General features: G+C 36.7%; 1 protein-coding gene across 10 annotated transcripts in view; it reads right to left on the minus strand.

Annotated features, from left to right (window-relative positions):
- Window positions 1-24133, minus strand: part of ZBTB20 (zinc finger and BTB domain containing 20) — an 838685-nt gene that overhangs the window by 286734 nt on the left and 527818 nt on the right. The window lies entirely within an intron of this gene.

Here is a 24133-nt window from a genome sequence, read left to right on the forward strand (position 1 = left end):
GCTGAGGATCATTTTCTGAAGAAGGGTTCTATGAACCTCCTCTTTCATGCAAAATACCTTGTTATAACTGTTCATCTTTTAAGTATCTTATTTGCCTTTTGGCAAATTAAAGAATTTTCCTACTTTTGTTGTTGCTGTTATTGAAAAGAAGATAATAATGACAATCATAATTTTTATAGCTAACTCTTATTGGTTGCTTTCTATAGGTTGGGCAGTTTACTTACATTATTTGCATTTAATTCCAAAAATACCTCTATTATTATTATTGTTGCTGTTATTCCCATTTTATAGATGAGAAAACCTAGGCATAGAAATGTTGAAAAACTTGCCCAATATCACAAATCTACTAAGAAGTAGACGAAGAAATCTACATCAGACTCATTCCAAATCTTCCTTCAGATTATTGTCTAGATTAGAGTTACATGACTGTACTAAGAAGTCCAAACCATGTCCAGAGCTTTCTTATTTTTCTAATACTATGGGGGGTGAAGGGGAGTGGGAAGAGAAAGAGAGAGAGTGAGCACATAAGATTCCAAATAAAATGTTATAAAATTTATCTAAGACTTCATTTTCCTCACCTCTAAAATGGACAGCACCCGTCACAGAGGTTTATCTTGAGGACCAGTTGAGATAATATAAGTGAAAGCATCTAGTACAACTAAAATAAAACACCATTATTGCTCTACAAGTTTCCTTCCTTTGCATAATGCATATGTTCTGGATAAGGTGATTATGAAAAGGTATAGGCTTAACTTCCGTTATCAAATCAAAGAGCAATTACATTATAAAATCTCAGACAAGGATTCCCAACAGATTGAGATGAAGACCTGATGTAAGGCAGGGGTTCAGGTGGAGGCTGGGTCTACAGGAGATTTACTGGGAGCAATCTGTGGGTTGGTAACACATTCTAGATCCTCTTACCTCTCTCTCCTTAGGCTCATTGGTCTGAAAATTCCTGAGTGTACTACAGCAGTTTCCAGAGATGATTGCTTTCTTTTTCTTTTATCTGGTTACAAAGTCTAGTGGAATTTATTTGCAATGACAATACTTCGCTTGCAGGCCCTATCCCACACATTATGATATATAATAGAAATTCCTTTAATGTGAGATTCTCAATCAGGTAAATTCATTGTGCTCTATTTACTCTGGATGTTTGGTTACAGGTTTCCATCATATTATTAATAATACTTGCATTAACTTCATCGTATTCATTACATTGAAAAGCTCTGAGTTAGAAAATATGTATTCTACTTTCTTGGAAACCCTACACTCACTAGTGAGGCCTATAAATAAAATGAAACTTTAAATAGTACAAACTTCACCTTCAACTCATAACTAAACCCGACTCTGGGCTTAAAGTGCTATTTTCTCCCTCCAGTCTCATCAGATATAAGTATATCATGTTACTAACTGAGGCCAAGCTATATATTTACACAATTCACTTCATACTAACAACCTGCTGCATTTTGTTGCTTGCCTTTTCTTGAGGTACTGGGACTTATTCTTAAATTAATGCCTTAGTTATTTTTTTTTCTCTAGGGACATCCTTTTACTTATGGAAAATATTCAGAAAGAATGGAATTTTTAAAATAAGCCATCTGCTGCGCAGACCTCAGGAAAAACAGTTATGTTTGAAAATACCAGATTCAACTAATGAGGGGCACAAAAGCCTTATTAACTGTATTAGCTTTCTTACCTTTAGAGCTCAGGTAGGAAGTAAGAGCTGACCTCAGCATGCCAACAGGTATCAAGTGAGAGAGGTCAGCACAGTCTACACCCTTATGATGTAGCTTGAACACATCAGCTCAGAAGTATTCTTCATAAATTCTAAAAAGAGACCTTCTTCCAGATTATCTCACACATGGCAGCAGCCTGGGAAGCCTTAAGACAAAACCCTCTAGTTCTAGAACAATTCAAACAAGGTGCATTTACATTATATTTAATATTTTGCTGTAAGCAAACAATAGAATCTACTCAAAACTATCTCTATTTTACTGTTTGCCCATATTCCCATATCTGTCCTCTATTTCTCAGCTTATATCTTTCTTGAATTTCTAAAGATAAGAAATCTAATTTATTCATGTATTCATTATACAATAAATATTAAGTATCTCAGAAAAGGGCAAATAAATAGATGATAGATGATTAATAGATAGCTAAATATATAGACAGATAATAGATAAATAGCTAGATAAAACAGAGATAAGTTATGGCCTAAAGAAATGGCTAAGGAAGAAGATTCCATATTGAGGATGTTTTAAACTCGGTATTGAAGGATACTTGGGATTTCAAAGTATAGAGAGCAAGGAGAAATCATTTCGAGCAGAATAAACTGCATGAACAAAAAGGTCATCACACGTTGGGAAAAGCAGATCATTTGGTTTGTGAAAGAGAGTAGTAAAAATAAAACTGGGAAGGTAAATTAGGGTTCGATCACAGGAGAGTTCGAGTGCCAATCAAGGAATATTACTCTGTCAATAATCTAGGTTTGAAGAAAGCACAGTCAACAACTCTCTAGCTTTCATAATTTCAGTAATGAGTATTATAATCCACCAAACCTCTGGTCTTTAGGCTCCACAGGGGATACGTTAGATCAGTGGTAGAGAAAAGGTCCTCATATTTAATGAGTCCTCCTCCAGCTGAGATTATCATGCTGCATCTATTGAAGTTAATCATCTCACATGATTTGAACAAGAATCTCACTAGCTCCTAATCACACTAGCATTGACCCTTCATTCTCAATAACAAGTTCTATAGAGTTACCTAAAGGCTGACACTAAGCCTGGCTGAGATGAGAGAGGTGAGTATCCCAAGCACATGTGAGATGTCTGTAGAAAAGTTTGACATAAGCTGTCATTTGATTTTGAATAAAGCCAACATGTTCAAAAGTGATTGATTACTTACATATGTCTAGTTCAGGTTCTCCCTATGATACAGAAAGTCATTATAGTATACGTGGAACTCTGAGATCTCCTTACACATCTTTTAAGGCTCACTCCTAACTGTTTAGGATTCTTTGATAGAAGGTGCTTTCCCAGCACCTTCTGTTATGTTCCCTCTTTATTGTTCTCTATTGGACTTACTGACTTCTGATATGCTTTGTTTTTATGTATGTATTTGTTTACTTTCTGCCTCTCCTCTCCAAATGTTAGGTCTTTGAAAGCAAGGATTATTTGAATGTGCCTGTTTTGCTCACTGTTGTATCTCCAGCACCTAGAACAGATACCTATTGAAAGACTGCTTTTGAAACTGAAGACAAAATATAGAGGAAGGTAAGCACATATTAACTGGTATATGGGGGAAAAAAGGCTTCTGTATAAAACTCCCCTCAAAAACTCATATGCTATATAATTTGAAAATATCATCAGCTAATTATGTCATGGACAAATTTTCTATAAAGTTCAAAGCACTTTTAAATTAAAAGTATCGATTTTTTTTCTTCCTGTTACTGAAGTAACAATCTCATTCTCTCCATTTTATACAAAGGGAAATCATGGCAGAGAGAGAGATACTCTAGAGTATAGCAGATGAATTCAGAGCTTCTGATTCTAAGGGCCATCTATATTCTATGCACTATTTAATGTTAGTTTGTATTTTACTACCAGTGAGATTTAAGTGCTCAATTGAATAGAGTCCTAGAATTTGTACCAATGAATAATGTTATTAACTTATGCTCTTTCTGCTAGCACATGGCCTTCTCACAGAAATAAGCAAACAAATAAATAAAGAGCAACACCGAAAGAGGAAAGGTGAATAACTTAAAGGGGTGAACATGGTTGTTCTTATTTTTTAAATCCAGATTGTTCATTTTCATTGTAATTGTATTGTATTCTACTAGCAGAGAGAGATGAGATTTATTGTACTATGCAAATTATAGTAGATCCACCACAGCTTATCAAGTTCTGAGAACAGTATGGTTTCTTTTTCCTCAGATCCTCTTTTACCCTTAAAATATCTTCTGGATTAAAATTCTCATTCAAGGAATCACATCTTTCAATATAAAAAATGAAATTATAAAAGTACTAAAAGAAAACATTGGTAAATTTCTTTATAATCTTGGCATAAGAAAGGACTTTTTACCTATAACTCATTATCTAGAAGCTACATAGAAAAGATTAGTAAATCTGATTATATTTAAAAACAAACTTCAGTATGGCCAAAAAATCCATATGAAAAGTAATTTTAAAAAGTGGGAAAAATGTATGCAGCTCACATAGATAAAAGGATTATCATCTTAATGTATAAATAGCAAGAAATACATAAGAGAAAGACTAACAACCCAATAGAAAGAAAAGGCTAAGGAGATGAACAGACACCTTATAGAAAAATAAACGCTAATGCCATTAAACACATTAAAAAAGATGGTTGACATCACTTATAATTTTAAAAATGCAAACTAAAACTATACCGAGATACCATCTTTTACCAATACAATTGGCAAAAATCCAAAAGCTTAACCAAGCACTATTTTATAGTTGAGGCTTGGGTAAAAGGTACTTTTATATATGCCAATGGGGCTGCCAATTGATCCAACTCCTGTCGAGATCAATTTGGCAAAACTTTTTAAAATTCAAGATGCATATAACCCTTTGATCAATAATTTTATTTCTGAGAATTTATCCTGCAGATAAACTTGCACATCTATGAAATGATTTGTATACAAGGTTGTTCACTGTAATATTGTTTGAAATGAAAAACATTGTTTATCAATCAGGACTGAATAAACCATGATGCATTTATATAATGGAATACTGCAAAACTATAAAAGAGATTAAGGCAGTTCTCTATGTATCAATAGCAAAAGACCTCTAAGAGATGCTGGAGAACACAAGATTGAGAACAGTGTATAAAGTGGTTTAACTTTTATGTAAGAAGGTGGAAGGAGGGAATATATATTAGCTTTTTTTTGCATAAAAAGACCACTGGAAAGTTACACAAAAAAATAATGAATAAAAGTGGCTACTAATGGGAATAGAGAAAAAGGTGGATGAGGAGAAGAAGTGAAGACATTTTTACACAGTTTTGATTTTTGAACCCTGGAAATACATAGCCTGCCTCTTCAAATATATTTAAAATATATATATTTGAACAAAAATATTTAAAATATATATATTTGAACAAAGATATTTAAAATATATATATTTGAACAAAGATATTTAAAATATATATATTTGAACAAATATATTTAAAAATATATATTTGAACAAATATATTTAAAATATATATATTTGAACAAATATATTTGAAATATATATATTTGAACAAATATATTTAAAATATATTTAAATATATATTTAAAATATTTCATAAATATAAAATAAAATAAATATAATAAGTAATAAATTTATTTTTTATTTATAAAAAATAAAAATAAAATAAATATAAAATAAAATATATTTAAAATATATTTGTTCAAATATATTTAAAAACTAAATAAAAGATAATCTCGTATTAAAGTAAAAATGAGAACAGCATAGCAATGATAAAAATGGTTCCTGAGCTCCATAAATTTCTCCCAACTTTTAGCTACCGGTGCAGCCAATATTTGGGTAAATGTGGTAAAAAAAACTTGGCAGTTTAGTCCAAATGGCGTCTTTGGAGCATAAAATGATTCAGGTTCTTCCCTTTGACTTTGTAGCATTCTTCAGATGTTATTAAGCAGTTATTCCTTTCTAAGCTCAATCGAGTTACCAGTAAAATGTAAAATGACATTACAGTGTTGCAGCTGTGAACTAGTTGGGATGAATCCCTTTAAAAGCCTAGGATGATTTCCATGTGTTGAGTGGAGAAGACCTGGATGTTTGCTTGTTGCTATGTAATAAGAACAAAACACATTTCTTGAGGAATTTTAATGTGTAAAATTGTTTTTAAAAATAAGTAAAATCTATTTATTAATTATATAATATTTATCAATCTTCTATAATACTTAGGCGATGTATTCAGTATGCATAAAATTCTTAACAGGAGGCAGAATACATCACTAGGCAGATGATGTATGTTGAGTACTTAGAAGTTCCTAAAGGAGAAGCCTATAAAGACAGTGCATTATAATTAATACTAAATGCAATAGTATAATTTTTTTGTAAAATAAGCAACACATTTATCCACTAGTCAGAAATTATAGCTTCAATTCAATAAGCTGCTTTCTCATATTTGTATTGAAATGCCATCTAGAACAATCTAGAAGCCACAGACAAGAGCAGGCGTGAAAGCTCCTAAATTTCCTATTTCCTTTGTCCCATGACTTTTCGGTAAAAAGATAATCAGTGAATTACCCATTTTGTGTAAGAAGTTCTTCCTCTGGGTTCTGTTCTTATTTTAGGCAACGATTTTAAAACATGGAGGTAGGTAGGTAGGGAGTATTCATTCAAACATTCATTTGTATTAATTAAACACCAAGTATGTTCTATGTATTTTGTTAACATTGGAAATGCAGAGACAAAAGACATAATTTTTGCCCCCAAATATTTCAATCTAGTGGGGAGAAAGGAAAGGAAATACCCAACTAATTATAACACAGGGTGAATAACCTGCTGTAATTGAGTTAAGCATAAATAGCTGTGAGAGAACAGAGGCGTGGGACTCTGACTTTTAATGAGGAGGCTCAATAACAAGTTTTGAGGAGTGGGTGCCTTAGCTGAAACTTAAAGGATGGAAGAAGTTAATAAGGCAAAGATTTGACAGGATAGAAAGGGATTCTAGGTATAGGTAACAGAAAAAAAAGAAAAGTACAGAGCAAGACAGAATATGATCCATTCATGAACTGCAGGTGGTTCCAGACAGAGGACAGAGTGATGGTTGGGAATGCCAAGAAATGAGTTTTCAGGCCCATCCAGATTGTGATGGAAGCACTACTTTAGATAAGGTGATAAGGGAAGGCGGAGAGCTGAATGAACAGAAAGAGACAGCCATGAAGAGCTTGGTGAGAACAATGTTCCCAGCAGAGAACTGCACCTATTGCACATATATGCCTATTTTAAGGAATGGTTAAAGAGCTAGGGGAACTGATTCCTGGTTGTCAGAGATGAGCAGCACTATTCCAAATACTCTTCCCCTGACAATTATCTAATCTCTTTTGTTGTCTCTGGAAGCGTGGTTCTTTCCCATCAATGAATTCATTCAGTCCCTGTAATCAACTCTGATTAGTGTTGTTTAACATCAATCTTTTCTACTTTTTTTCAAAGAAAGATACCAATCAGTTGCTGCACACCCCTGCTTGTTAAAAGCAGCACCTCTCCTGCTGACTTACCGTTCTTTTAATCAAAAGGGCAGGAGGAAGCAGTTGGGATTCACTTTTCTTTTTTTTTCTTTCAAAGTACACAAATGTCAACTTCCTTAAGGATGTCTGGCATAGCTGAGTTCAGTCATGTAACATACAAAGTCAGCTTGATCAAAAGGTTGCAGGCTGCCCACTGCTAAAATGGAGGAGAAAAGGAAACCATGGGCTTCCCTGAAGTGTGAATGAGTGCATAGGCCACTGCCACGTGTGTATTTACACTGAAGACATGCTGGGCTGACAAGCGAGATTAGGAAACATAAATCCCCACCACTACACTGCTCTATCTTCACCTTTGAACCTCTGGAGCAGCACTTTCTCTCTTTCCTATTTCTTCTGTTGTGCTCAGTGAAGGAGTTACCATATAGCTTTATAGCAACTGCAAGCCATGGCTATTTTTGAATATTTTTAAAAAACATTTTTGCGGCCAGGCACTGCGCCTCGCTCTTGTAATCCCAGCACTTTAGGAGGTTGAGGCGGGTGGATCACTTGAGGTCAGGAGTTCGAGGCCAGCCTTGCTAACATGGTGAAACCCCGTCTTTACTAAAAAAATACAAAAATTAACTGGGCATGGTGGTGGGCACCTGCAGTCCCAGCTACTTGGGAGGCTGAGGCAGGAGAATAGCTTGAACTCAGGAGGCACAGGTTGCAGTGAGCCGAGATCACGCCACTGCACTCCAGCCTCGGTGACACAGTGAGACTCAATCTCAAATAAATAAATAAATAAATAAATAAATAATTTTGCCCCAACATTTAGTTGAAGTTTATAATTCTCAATATGCAATATGAGGTTATAATTCACAATATGCAATATGAGGTTATAATAATCTCAATATGCAATATGAAGTTATCATTTCTATGGACTTAAAAGTGTTAATAACTAGAAAAAGCATAAGATTGTTCAATCTTTTTTTTTTTTTTTCTGTGAGACAGAGTTTCGCTCTTGTTGCCCAGGTTGGGGTGCAATGGCATGATCTCGGCCCACTGCAACCTCCGCCTCCTGGGTTCAAGCGATTCTCCTGCCTCAGGCTCCCAAGTAGCTGGGATTATAGGCATGCACCCCCCACGCTGGGCTAATTTTGTATTTTTAGTAGAGACAGCGTTTCTCCATGTTTGTCAGGCTGGTCTCAAACTCCCGACCTCAGGTGATCCACCTGCCTTGGCCTCCCAGAGTGCTGGGATTACAGGTGTGAGCCATCACGCCCAGCCTCATTCTCTTACTCTTTTAATAAATCAGTATGCATCATGTGACAAACCTGTATCTGCCAATATGACAAACCCTTGTCAATAATTCTCCTGGAAGATGCTTCTGGCAACCCAGAACCCGAAAATAATTTTTCCAAAGAGTTGATTATCTTAGACTAAACTATGACTCAAGTTGGTTTTACAAATAGGGAACTCTCTGTAAATACTCATGGACATATCTAAATCTGAACATACATTCTCATTAAGCACAAAAATCATGATATATGGTTACAGTCCCCAAACAAGGCTGCAGAAGAATTTGGCATTCGTAACAATGTACAGCTAGTATAATTACTTTTTGTGCAACCTCATAATTCTTTAACAGTACAACTGAAGTGATGAGAAGGTACATACTGATATAAGGTAACACAGCTCTGTGTTCTAGCCAAAACTAGAACTCAGGATCCATTATTTTTAATCTAGGAACTTTTATGTGATGACCATTTACTAGGAAGGGTTGGGAGTAAAAAGCATAAGGCAATTGATATAGAGAAACAAGGATGCTTTAAAAAAACAAAAACACTGGTCTAAAAGAAGACTCTTCTTTACTCACTTGAAATGGCTCTGAATTCCTGGGAAAAGCATAGGAAGAAATGTAACTATAGGATCACTTTTATATGAGTAAATTAATAAATCATTTCCCCTATGTTCTCTAAGAAATCTTTTAGAACAATATTTCCCAAACTTCCCTAATCATACCAATTGACTAGTTTCTTGTTTCAGATCCAAATGCCAAGGCCCCTTCATGAAAATTTCTTATTCTCTAGGTTTATGGTAGACTCAGGAATGTGCATATTTCAAGGGTGACCCTGATGATTCTTAATTCAGGGATGTTTGGGAAACACTGTTCTGGAGAAAACTTTGTACAATAGCTAAACATTTCTTCATTCCTAATGAATCATCACATTTTAATGTTTCTGTGGTGTGTCTTAAGCAGGTGCAGACTCTCATAGCAAACCATAAACTCCTATGTTCCTTTAAAATAGCCTAAGATACATTTACTGAGTTTTCAGGATTAGCAAAAAGTCAAATAGGGCTGTTAACTAGCCCATTCCCACAGAAGCACCAACCTGTAATTCCCAAGTATCAATTCTAATGTGTTAAAAAATAAAAGCATATGCTCAGTCATGTAACAGAGGGTTTCTTTTTTTACTTTTATTTCATTGTCTGTCAATCTGGTTGATCAGATTACAAATTTCTACTCTACTGGAAGTGATCTTTAGAAAAACAGGTCTGCCATGTTTGCATTACAGAGATATTAACAATAATAATGATTTTTAAAAAGTAAACCAAACATAAATAAACAGGAAAAGAAACCACCATATTTGAGTCCAGTCTTTGTCCTGCCTAGTGAAACATCTGTCTTATACCTTTTTGACAGGTAGAAATAAGACCTTTCACATCATCTCATCTCTCTGATAAATCAGTCTATTTCCTTACAAATTTGGTCTGAGACAAAACTCTTCTGCTCTTCCACTTACCATTTAGAAAGGCACAGTAGAAACACCATCTAAGATGAGCTCACTTCTGGGTGTCTTTCAGTTAGACTTCTATTAAATGGATACCAAGAAAGCTAACCAAGAAACAAAAATATTCCTGTCACTTCTTTTGCAACAATTCCACAATCTTGAGGAAAGTTGAATTTTGAAGAAAAGAAGGGTCTATGCCATCTTACAAGCATGAGACGGAGGAGCAATGACTATAAAGAATATTCGTTAACTGTGGTTGTACTGTAGTTATATTACAAATTGCACAATTAATTCCCACTATCAAATTAAACTGGTAAACAGGCCTAGATTAAAAACACAAGCCTTCTCTGCTTGTTTTGCTCTGTTATACACAAAGTAATCTTAAATTCAGTTTATTATCATTAGTATGGTTTCACTTTGGGGGAAAAAAACTCTTTTTCCTCATAAGGCATATTGCATATTGAGATGATGAAGACCAAAGTCAATGCTGTAGAGAGTTGTAGGGATATAACTGCTGCTAAAATAAGCACTTGGTTTAGTAGACTTTTTCCCTTAGACGCTTGGAGCACAATAATTTTTTCCTGCTGGGAGACAACATATATCCTGAATGGGGTAGGGCCTGAAAGACAGTGAAATACAGCAGGAAATACACCTGATGGCAGAATCCACCAGGATCAGACAGCATCAGGACAGCATTAAACACAGTGTTGGAAGATAGCAGAGATATGTGGACTCTCAAGGAACACTGAAAGATTACAGATTGTAGGTGAGCATGGTTTTGAGAGTCCATCTCTGCTGGCCACAAGAATATTAGCAGTCAACATTTGCAAGGTCTGTTTAATTATGTCAGTGACCAGAGCTAGCCTCCCAGGTTAAGTGAGAATGAGAACTAACAAGCTGCCCCTAGCCTCCTTCAGGACGTAAATGATAAAGCTATGGCAATCACAGCAGCAGCAGCAGAAGCAGCAACAGCAGCAGCCGAAGCAGCAACAGCAGCAGGAAGAACATGGTTTTGACCCGCAGTTCTTGCCCATCAAAGAGCTGTGCCCTGTCTGCTCCCACTGACAGGCAGATAAATACAGAGATCTGTTGGCAAGTACATATTTATGTATATCTACAGCTCCCTCACACAGACTTACAGAGAATGCATAACAGCTTCTAGTGGTATAACAAATGCACCCACTAATGGGGTGAGACCCATTACCCACAAATGGGTGAAAAGAAGCATCAATATGCAGGTCTTAACCCCAGTTTGTGGGCAGAAACTTGTCATTCCATTGCAGGCCGATAGGTCTCCTATTCACCCAGTCCTTGTTTAATTTTCCAAACACCCTTTCTCTAAATGGTGCTACTCTGAGCTGTGTAGTGCAGACAGACAGGTTTGACAAGCAGAGCTGTCAAGTTCACATTTTTTATCCCAACTGTAGGGCAAAATTACGCCTTGTATGTAACTGGGGTTGACTGGTTGGGAAGGCAGGAGAGGTTGGCATTTAAGAGGTATTTTCCACATTAGAAACTCAGAACTCAAGATAGAAAACTCATAAAGGGTTGTCTCTTTATTCAAAATCCATGAAATCAGGAGAGTCCAAAGATGTGTACTGGTGGTCTACTGTGGGGCATATACATTTTGCTGAAATGAGAAGATGAAGAAAAAAGTAAAGCTTAGTCCTATCTAGAAGGAGCTCTGGGTACGTAAGTAGTGAAAGACACTCAAATACCATAATATAAAATGGGGCACTTGCCGTAAGAGAGGAACATAGCAATGTGTACACACAATTCTTGGTTAACCAGGAAGTTGAATATATAAGTAATATATTAGCCAAATTTTTATCCTTCAAAAAAATTTGGAATTGTCCAAAGAAAGGCCAACAGGATACATGCTAGGTAATGATGGGTGGATTAGGCATACAACAAAAGCAAGTTAATGAGCGCTGTTTCTAACAACCAAGTCCCAGAATATCCTTGGGATCTCTGGGACTATCTCAAGCATATAACATGAGTCTGGGATGGTTTTGAAATCTCTGCTAGCATATGCTCTGCCCTGAGGTTTCTTTTTGGTGCTGATTTGGTTGAACTGAAGAAGGAAGGGAGGACACATAGAAGAGTTCTCTGTATTTTCAGGAGGCAGTCCTAACTATACCGGTGGTACAGTTAAGAACCTAGAATGAATGCTCCTCCAGAATCCCCTTGTGCAGATCAACACTCTATGGTATATGAAATCTCACAGAGTCTTGCATATCAGAAACTCGCAAATGGGAACACAGAAGAGTCTGTGTGTCTCTGAGTTTATGCTCAAGCTGGCAAACATCAAGAGTAATTTATGTAGTTCAGGAACATACTATAACAAAGCTCTCACAGGTTGGAGGCTTCAGTGAGCCTGAGGGCTCATTTCCCAACCCGGACTTACCCCATAAGGAGTAATGGACTTTGCTAACATCAAATCAAAAGGCAAAGGAAATCAGGCATTTAGGAGGTATTTTACAGTTACAACTACCCAATCCTAGTTGGGACTAGGATTAGGGTTGGTGGGGAAGGAGACATGGAAAGTGCTGTTAAACGTTGTTTGAAATGTCCCTTTTTGATCCCCACAGTCATGAGTGTATTTGAGTCTTGATTGCTCTTTACTTAAATTACTGTCATTGCCCCTCAGTTGGCATCTCTGACTAATCTCAAACCTCTCAATCTACTCTGCACACTATAGCCAGGTTAACTTCTAAAACACGTCTTTCATTATTTTTGCTTCTCTCTGTAAGTGTTTCAGTTATTCAGCAAATCCTTATTGCATTCTAACTGTATGATAGCTATTGTTCTCATCACCCACAAAAAATAAATCTGGACTCTGCCTGCCTTTTGGAATTCACATCCTAGTCTTCAATAACATGGCTCTGATTTCTAGTTTCACTACTTCCTATATACACCAACTTTATTTCCATTGGTTGATATTTTTCTTCATCCTCCCTACTTCTCTGTTTTCCCATACTAAACCATTGGCCACCATCTTTGCTTCTTTCCAAAAGACCTTTCATTCCATCATCTTTCAATGTCCAGCGTTTACATCTACAGCTAAAGTTCTCCCTCTACTATTAATAAAGCCTTCTATACTCCTTTCTAGGCCACCATAATGCAGATTCTTGTAGTACTCACTACCTTTCGTTATTGCTCATGTTGGTGCATAATGGCAGACTGGTAATTTCCAGTTAGTTTTAGGATCTAATTACTAGTCTCTGCAGTAAGAGTGTAAAAACCATAAGCTCTCTGTGAGCAGGTATCGTGTTTCTGATAGTCACATTATTAACTGTTGTGATAACTGCGAATTAAGTTTAGCATCATACTTGTTTCTAAACTTAAATTGTACCACTTCTAACAAAATTTTCTCCATCATTTTATTAAAAAAAAGTCCAAAAGAGGATGACAATAACAGGAACACAATAAATATATATCCACATGTAATGGTCAGTGGTCTCTTCCAGTGACAATAATGTTGCATTTTGCTATTAGCTCCTTTCTTTTTTACATGATATTCACTATGAGACATACTACTGCACTAATGCCAACATTTTCCAGCAAAAATTGACGTTAATTAAGCTTTGGATGTTGTCAGCACTAGCCTAGGGATAGGGTAGGTTTAGGGCCACTGAGACCAAGTTCAGGGTATAAGATCTCTGATATTCATCAAGCAGTTAAGATAAGAAGCATAATGAAAGGCAAAACAAACGGTACACCATATAGTATGCCGAATATTTTTAATGCTGCTCTTTGTAGATAGAACTTGGTATCAGCTTTTACTCATTTGTTATTGATATATGTGTATTTTCTTAAAATATAATAAATATAGAAAAGGGTTTGTGAATAACATAATATGAAGATCAGAATCAAGATTAGAGCCAAGGGCATCAGATTAGAATGTAGATGAATAATGAATCACCTGTAAGATTAAAGTTCTAATTCCAAATAGAAAGAAAGCACTAGCAAAGGCATAAAAACATGGTTCTAGTGTGGTGTTCACAGTTCCATGAAGGAAAAGATGAAGCAGATAGGAGGGTGGGCCTACTGTATGGACTAGGTACTGGTATTAAGGGTTTTGTATTAGCCAAGAAGACAAAAATAATTAAAAGAGTTTGGACTGAAAGACTGGGAATGATAACTGGGGATAGTGAATAGGGTGGCCTAGGTGTACAATGAGGTCAGCATTTAGGACATCAGGTAGCCAGGACTAGGACCTAACCAAGAAGCTGGAAATAGAAGGAAACTCATTCATTTATTATTTGACCTTACATTTATTTATTGAATAATAGTAGTAGACTCATCTATAGACCTAAATCAGTGGATCAACAGACCTAGACTAGACCATGCTTAACAGAATTTACAGTTTGGAGGGAAAATAGACATGAAAGACTTAAGTAATAAGATGAGAGCAGCCAGAGACAATGAGTAGGTAATAGGAGTGAGGCCCACCAAAGAAGTGATCTTATATCAGCTATTTGAAACCAGTGGTAAAAGTAAACTCAGTACCAAGCTCACTTCATCCAAAGCATGGATTCCTTATATGTTCTCTGCTTGGGTGGATAATATCAAGATCAACCTGTATATAAAGCTTACACAGCTAGGACAAGCAAGGATTCGTAGGTCGGGGGAGTGTGTTCACGTGCGATGGTGTCTGTGCCTGTAGGTTTTTTTCCTAACAAGTATTAACCATGATCCTATAGCATAAGAGTAAGTGATGATGAAGAGGATGATAATGGTAATGATGATAACAGCAGCTGTTTATTGAGTGCTTATTATATACTAGGTATTGGTTTAAATATTTTACATTTATTAGATTACTTACTCCCCACAGTAATTTTATAATAAAAATAATTTTATGGTTCCCCGCCTCCTTCTCCTCATCCTTAATTTACAGATGAAGAAACTGAGTCATGAGAATTAGTTTTCCTAAGGTTACAGTATTGTAGAATCTACGTAGTCTTCACTCTTAACCACAGTGCTCTACTGCCTAAATTCAGGTAACCAACAAGAGTTGCCCTGCCTCATCTTGGAGCTTACAGATGTCTACAGAATATATTGAGAAATATATATGAGAAATGATTTAAGGATATTCTTACCAGAGCAGTAGCCATTCTAAAAATTATCACAATGGTATATTATATTGTTTAGATACAAAATGAGAGTATTGGGGTAACAGATATCAGAGATTTGGCTCTTACAGATTTTAATTCTTAATTGTACTATTTAAGGGAAAAATTAAGTATTGTGAGGAAGCACTGGAACAATGGAAAAGGTAATATGGAAAGTAAAAAGTGTAGTCTCAGCCTGGTAAGTGTGGCTGTCTATCTCTTCAAGCTTCCTTTCTCAACAGGGTGACATAAGGGTTAATAGGATGACTGTAAAATACAGTTACCTTATGAAGAACGAAAAATTCCATTATTACTGAGATCTTCCAAACCCTGATAATTCTGCTGGGATTTTCTGAACCATGATAATTCTGCTGGGATCTGGTATTAAACAGCATGTAGACAGATTAATCCCAAGCCCAGAAAAGAGTGAACAAATAAAACATAAGTAGCATAATGACTGAAGAAAGTTAGATTATAGTGTCCAATCTCATAGTGGCCACTTTTTTTGTTTGTTTGTTTGTTTGTTTTGAGACGGAGTCTTGCTCTGTCGCCCAGGCTGGAGTGTGCGGTGGTGTGATCTCAGCTCACTGCAACCTCCACCTCCCAGTTTCAAGCGATTCTCCTGCCTCAGCCTCCCGAGTAGCTGGGATTACAGGTGTGTGCCACCATATCCAGCTAATTTTTGTATTTTTAGTAGAGACGAGGTTTCATCATGTTGGCTAGGCTGGTCTTGAACTCCAGACCTCAGGTGACCTGCCTGCCTCGGCCTCCCAAAGTGCCCAAAGTGCTTGGGATTACAGGCATGAGCCACCGTGCCCGGCCTGTAGTGCCCACTTTTGACGAAGTTGATTGTTCATGTGGGAGCATGAACATGAAAATTTAATTACAAACTAAGGAGAAACATACTTAACTTTGAATCTTTCCTATTGGTTTCCTGGAGTCAATTTTAAAGTATCACTTAATAAATACTATTTGACAATTTGCAAATTTATATAAATGTATTTTCCTTAGATTATAAGCATTCAACTCCAAAATGATGGTTTCCTATTTTCAGTTTGAGTATATATCAAAATAGAATGTCCCTGTTAGATATCTAGGGAATCACTTTTAGGGGACACTGTATAATACCTTACTAAATGCCAAGACTACAGTACTATTATTTTCACAAGTGAGCATGGGTCAAGGCAAACAAAGAAGGGCAAGGTGGGGTAAGGATATATAGGCTGTTAACCTTGCTGCATTTTCTAGCCTCAACATGCTGGAAGATCCTGACCTTAAACTGAGTAGAGAATGTCTTAAAGCAAAGAAACAAGAACTCCTGTACTCTGAACTTTGTTGGGGAGTTCTGGCCCCTTTTATCATTTGACCGTCAATGAATAATGTAACTGCGTTTAGCCCTTAAGCCTGTACCAGCTGCAAACGTGACAGATACCTGTCATATCTTAGAACAGCTTATCGCCTCAGCCTCTGGAGTGATTGAGTACTTATAGACACAAAGATAGAAACATAAAGCACATATGTATAGGCAGGAGTCCCCTGGAGGTGGCGATTAGGACTAGGCAGTAATTTTAGCTTGAAGTTCCTATGACTTAAATAGCCACTTGAGCTCTGCTCTTGCAGTTTACGATGTCAATAGAACCCCTAAATGAAATTACAGCCTTCTGATACGCAGCAGGATATCCTTTCTTTGCCATGCAATGTACACGGCCAGGAGAAATTGCTCTGTATATGGAGTTTCACTAAAGCAGAATTTATCATAAGGCTGCTCTGCTAAAATATCATTATGCTGTTATTCACTGGATAACACATCTAATGACTCGAGGTGCACTTGATAGCCATGTTTCAGTGAACACAGACGCATGCCCTGATATGAACTGGGCACTCCAGTACTTCAAAGCACTATCGATTTCAATTCTACCATAATTTACACCTGGCTTGTTTTGCCAATAGCTTGAACCCATGCTAACACTGGAACATACACATACAAGCTTTAGAAAGATCAGAAATGAGCTGTATAGCAAAAATGCATGCAGCAAACTTTCCAGGATTTTGCCTTTATAATCATCTCCCTTGATGCCGATTAAATATTTTGCACGATTTTCCTAGTTAAGTTTGGGCATTCCCTCTGTTAGCATTGTCCTTTGGTTGGTGATGATGGTAATAAGAACCTCTTATATTTGGACAAGCTATGGACACTTCTGCAGCAGGATCTGGGTGCCAGTCATCTTGGTTCTCCCGCTATCTAGCACAATGACTGGCACACAATAGTTGCTCATGATAATCTTCTCCACAGGCTCCTCTTCCTCTCTCCATTCCAGAAATGCACTGTATATAAAGGACCTTCTCCCTTTTGTCATCTTTCAATATATTTTTCCTGAGAAATGTCCACTCCATAATTTTAACTATTACCATGATTCGGATGATTCAGATGACTGCCAAAGTCTGTCCCTAACATCTCCAGCATTCCTGACTAAATCCAACTGCCAGTCTGGATGCTCCCCTAACACCCCCAAATTAACACCTTCAAAAGTAAATTTGTAATCTTCCCCAATCCTCCAAAATCTACTCTTCCTCCTCATAGCTTTTCTTGCTTAGTTGTATAAGGCAGAAACCTGGGAGCAATCCAAAATTCCTTCTCTCCATGCCCAGCCCGAAGGTTATTAAATTGTATCAATTTTGCGTATCTCTTGAACATATCTCCTCCTCTCTGTCTATTCCCACAGTTATTGTCCTAGTTCAGGGCTTCATTGTTTCCTGTCCGAACAATTTCAGTTGCCTCCTAACTCATTTTCTTGCCTCTATTCTCCCATTCCTATAATGTATCCTCTACCCTGCTGACAGGGTGATCTTGTATCACACAATTTCATCATTAACCTTCTCTACTTAAAACCTTTCAATAGCTCCCCGAATGCCGCAAGATGAAGTTAAAACTTCTTTGCATGGCAATCAGGGTCCAACATGATTGTTCCCTGCCTGCATCTACAGCATCGTTTCTCTGTACTCCCCTACTACACATCAGTGATAGTGTTCCCCAGCTCTGCCATGCTATTTCTAGTTAACTGCCTTCGCCCCTGCTGGCCCCCTTACTGAATGTTCTTCCTCCCTCTGACCATCTGGGAAAATCCTTTAAGTCCCAGCATGGATTTATCAGCTCTTCTGTGAAACTTCCTCTGATCCCCCACTCCAAGATACGTTCAGCTGAACAGTCACTATTTTGTGCCTCCATGGTTCCTTGAACATCCTTCAGGTATGGCACATAGCATAATGGTATTACCCCAACTTGTTTCCCTATCTGCCTCTCCTCTAGTGAGCAACTTGCGACCATGTTGTATTCATCTTTGTATTGTAAATGACAAAGCCAATGCCTTCACAACAGCATATTAGGGCCCATGTGATCAGACACCCTTGTCTCCCTTACTTCATCTCCTACTAGTTTCATGCTTACCCACTCGGATTCTGCCACACAGACTTCCTTGTTATCACTCAAACTTTCCAGATACATTCATGTCCAAGGCCTTTGCACTTGATGGTTCCACTGTTGAAAATGCTTTTGCTTAGAAATCCACAAAACTTGCTTCTTCACTTTCATTGAGGTCTTTTCTCAAATGCTGTCAATGAAGACTTCCCTCTCTACCTCTCCACCCTATTTAAAACTGCAAACTTATCCCTGACACAAACACTCATGTACACACTCTTTCTCTTCTTTAAATTTTTCTCCATAGCACTTATCATAAAATGCCACATATTTTACATATATATATTTTATCTTCTGTCTCTCCTATCTAGAAAGTAACTACAAGGAGAACAAAGATTTCTGTTTTTTTTTTTTTTTTTTTTTTTTTTTTTTTTTTTTTAAATCTACTGCAGTATCCCCAACCCCTGGAATAGTGTTGGGTACATAATATGAATGCCTCAATAAATATTTATTAATAAATGAATCAATCTTTAGCTTCTAGAATAATAACTGACACAGTAGGGATTCAAAAATGTTTCTTTCTTTTTTTTTTTTTTTTGTTTGTTTTTTGAGACACAGTCTTGCTCTGTTGCCCAGGCTGGAGTATAGTGGTGCAATCATAGCTCAATGCAAGCTCAAACTCCTGGGCTCAAGGGATAAGGGATCCTCCCATCTCAGCCTCCTCAGTAGCTGGGACTACAGGCATGTGCCATCATGCCTGGCTACTTTTTAAAAATTTTAGTAGAGATGAGATCTTGCTATGTTACCCAGACTGGTCTCAAACTCCTGGGCTCAAGGGATCCTCCTGCCTCGGCATTTCAAACTGCTGGGATTATAGGTGTGAGCCACTGCATCTGGCCCAAAAATATTTCTTAAACTAAAAAATACATGGGTGAATGAATGAATTAATGTTAAATCCATGTTTAATGAATATAATGAAGAAACAGTGTGTACAGTACAGTCTGTGTACAGTAAGTTGAATGGGTTACTATTATCCTCATTAGACAAATGAAATAGATGAGTCCCAGAAAGGTTAGGAGCCAAAATTAAAGCTACGATACATAGCTTAAACAGGTTTGCTACTCTTTTTCAATTCACTATTGAAAGGAACAGACAATTCTTTGCACTTTGTTCATGATGTACCTCTAACATTTGTTATACAATTTTGCTTCCTCTTGACTAGGAATGCAATTAGCAGGAGGTGCAAGGTGCTAACACTTTTTATTACAATTTATGTCTTTCCATATTAGGTGTTTTTCATAAAAAAGATCCCCTTTCTTTCATTTTCACAAGTGGATTAGGCACTCATATAATTTTGCCCTTCAGAGTGGTTTGTACATGACTACCCAAGAGGACATCGTGTTACAAATCCTGCCAGAATGAACTGGAAGGTGAGTGCAGCATTCATAGCTTAAGGATGAACAGGTTGTTTGGTGCCAGGTTTGTACTAATGGAGATGTTCTCCATTAGTGTTAACTCCCAAAGGAGAATAAATTCAGTAACAAAATGTTTTAGTTTTTGGCATTTCTAGGGAGAGTTAACTTTCCATTGTTCAAGGGTTAATTATCCATTATGTGAATCAGTTTTCTTTCTGTGGATGCTTACATCTAGGAATTCAGTTTACTAGAGAGTGAGCAGGGAAAATAAAGAGATGAAAGGAATATTCTATATATATAAACTCCAGGAAAAAAATTGGTTTAGGGGACAGAATTAGATATAGTTTGGGGATTGCTAAGTTGATTGACAATTGAAAATGGGTAAGATTAAAGCATGTTTTATTCTACACTATATTTTGGGGTTTTTTTAAAATTGTTTATTAGGGTCAGTTTGTAGTATATGCAGTTACTCTCTAGATGTGATTCCTGTCAGCAGAATACCATCTAGGGTGCTAGAATGGGAATTTAGCAAATGGTACTTTAGAGGCTAGCTCGACTTGATGCCCCTCTCCTCTGAGGAAGGCTTAGTGTGCTGCAGCTTAATGAATGAAACAGCACTAAGTGATTCCACCAATTTCTCTACTCATTGATGAGAAACAACTGCACTAGGCTATTTTCAGCTATTATTTACCTCAAACAGGGCATTTAATTAGTGCTTGTTAAGACAGTGCAAATGATTTGGCTGCCAGTCTTCTTGCCCCTGCTCTTTATTGTGCTGTATGTCTGCCCCGCCTCTCTCCTGTCTAGTTCACAGGGCATCCATAGCCAGTCTTCATGCCTTTCCATAACTGACATCAGCCTGACCTCCACAGATGTGGAAGTTTGAGGAAAGGAAGAACAAGTATTGACAAGCTGGAGAGACTGTTGGTTAATATGATGCATTATAGGTAAGTCTGGTACTTTCTGACTACATGAGCTGACCAAGCTGGATATTCGGTCACCCTCATAAGTCCAGGAAAATGAATGGAACTACTGCAAATTGAAGATCCCATGGTCCATCAGAAATTACCCAAGCATTGTGGGGAACCTTAGCAATCTTAGTAAATGGTTGGAAATGCTGTCAGATAGTTGGAAGATCTAACGTGGGAGTTAAGGAGGCTCAGATATAGAAGACTCTACCAATTTGTGTTCTAGACATGGACATGTTTCTTTTTTTTTTCTTTTTTTTTTTTTTTTTTGAGGCGGAGTTTCGCTCTTGTTGCCCAGGCTGGAGTGCAATGGCGCGACTTTGGCTCACTGCAATCTCCACCTCCTAGGTTCTAGTGATTCTCCTGCCTCAGCCTCCCGAGCAGCTGGGATTACAGGCATGCGCCACCATGCCCGGCTAATGTTGTATTTTTAGTAGAGAGGGGGTTTCTTCATGTTTGTCAGGCTGGTCTCGAACTCCCGACCTCAGGTGATCCGCCTGCCTCGGACTCCCAAAGTGCTGGGATTACAGGCATGAGCCACTGTGTCCGGCTGTTTCTTTCACTATGATAAGCAAGATGTATTCACTGTCAATGCACTGACATGTAGATATCCATTCATTCATCACCTATTCATTGATCCTCCACTCAGACTGAGCCAATCTGACACTGGTTGGGAGAGAAATTAACAAATCTAAAACACAAAACTTGCCGTCTAACCACTTGCAGTTTCATATATAGAAAAAACTTCAACTTAAAAACATATATAAATGCTAAATGAAGATAGATTTGTAAAATGCTACCAATGTCAGATCACTTTTAATTTGGGTTTTATGGAAAACTTCAGAGAAAAAGTGTGACTTGTCAAGGATATGATTTGGCTGATCTTGAAAAGGTATCAGAAAAATTATGGTTGCAGATGCTAATATGTAAATACAGCATCAAAATATTTAACATACAGTAAAATAGCTGAGAAACTAGAATAAATGGGATCATTTGTATATGTACTCAGTCTTATAAAATAAAATGAATTCATTAAACAGGCTCAATTTTAAGATAATATCAATTAATTTCTACTTAATTTTAAACTTTTATATATATATAGCAATTAATATTTTGAAGTTGTACATAATAGAATTTAGGTTGATAAGCTAACATGTATATTTGCTGAAGGATAATTACCAAACTTATCAGCTAACTACATCTTTCTTTTTGCAAATACTGTTCATAAATATTTGTGTAAACTTTCGGTGTTGTCAGTGTGATAAAAAGTCTGCTACATTTCATTTATGGTCATTATGACCAAAACATTTGACTGAAATCAAAGGCAAGTAAGCTTGGCTAGAATTTGGTCATATTTTTAATAGTTGAATATAGATACATGGTTGTGAGTATATGTAGGCATTTATAAGCTAACATACATATATAATCATATGATACAAGCAATCAACTCCTTTTTAAGTTTTTAAAATATATGTCTTTCTTAGGGGAATCACATAAATACTAAAAACCATTTCTAAACAAATAAGAGAGAACAATTTCTTATTGGGGTAATGACAATTCTGTTATTTAGCAATTTCATTTGTGTATATTTGCGACTGCCTAATTAAATGAATATAGCATATAGGAAGTACTTACAGCTAAAATATGCATGCAAGAAAATATACATTTCACAACATGCATCCTCATTAATTTAATGAAATTAGAATTTTCAGGTGAGCACTAGGAAATTGAGTTATTGATAGTACATTGTGAAGGCTTATAATCAAGGTATTGAAAAAATAGGTAATATTAATATAGCCATTGAAGCACAAAGAAATACATCATTGTCTTGCCTTTGTATCAGAGGTACACTAATCAAATTCTGACTTCTTATATATTTCAATTGAGTCATGAAATTCTTCCACGGCCACTTGGAACTCCAGGTCTTAGCAACTATAAGAAAAACCTCTCTGGCAGATTATATTTTTTTAAATGTCATGTCTTGGGAATACTCTTAAATATTTGTTTTCACCTATTCTCTGCTTAAAGGTGCTTATATAATTTCATATGTAGTCAATAATAACATGTTTTCAAAGTGTTAAGAGATCTAGCTTGCCTTCAATGCAGTTGTAATAGACATCCCCACCAGAGACTACGAGACAGTTTTCCCGGGAGTCTGGGCAGTTTGAATATTAACTGAGGAATGTTAACCTCCTATGTAGGTCTTGGTGGTAATGGCCTAAGAGCTAGTTACATTTTTTATAATGTATTGTAAACACCATTTCCAACTTCTTTTCTTTAGAAAACAAGATAACTAATGAAAATTACCCAAGAAATATTATACATATAAATAGTATAGTCCTAACATGAGCTAACTACAATAGGCAAACTTTACTATGAATATAACATTAAACTTTTACCATACTAGCCCTAATAAAACTCTGAGACTATTTCCTATCACAATGACAGCTGGAATTTAATATGACTCACAAACTATAGGAATTGTGATAGGAAACTGACTCTGTCCTAGAGGCCACTGACAAACCTGATAAGGCTGTAGCAGGGGTCAGTCTCTATAGGAAACTTGGGATATATGAGCATGTATGAGTTCTGTGGTTAAGAATCTGAATCACTCAGTATAGCTAAAAAAATTCCAAAGCTGAGTACCAATGTAATATGCTGGATCGCTGTACTTACTTGGACAAGAGTACATGCAACAGGCACATACAATACACATCTGGTTAAATGTAAAATCATCCATTGCTAAAGCATTTTAAACTTCTAGGAGAAATCTATTGGCAATGTGTTAACAGCAAGGACAACCAAAACAATAAAATAACATCTCTTTCCTAAAATTTAAGAACATCGAATAAGTGCCCCTTAGGCTGGGTTGTGATTCCTGGAAGTTTCAGCCTATAAGAACCATATTGGCGACATCAAAGACTCCCCCTCTTTCCAAATAGCAATTCACTTCAGATGCTGCCACACAATCGAATGCTTTTATGGCCACCATGTTTTTTTTGGTTTTTGTTTCGTCTTTTGTTTTTTCCACGCTTAATGAACATGCCAGATTCTTGAAATAGAAAGACGATGAGAAAACCCAGTAAGATGGAATACCTCTAGAAAAGAAACTAGGCAGGGACCTGATGGTAAAGGATAAAAACACATTCCAACAGGAATTCTACTTTTAGGGAGAGTATGAGTTATTAAGAAGGATGTGAAAGGCACATTTTGGCTACGAAAGCTGGTCCG

This window comes from Pongo pygmaeus, chromosome 2, assembly GCF_028885625.2.
Source record: "Pongo pygmaeus isolate AG05252 chromosome 2, NHGRI_mPonPyg2-v2.0_pri, whole genome shotgun sequence".
Lineage (NCBI taxonomy): Eukaryota > Metazoa > Chordata > Mammalia > Primates > Hominidae > Pongo > Pongo pygmaeus.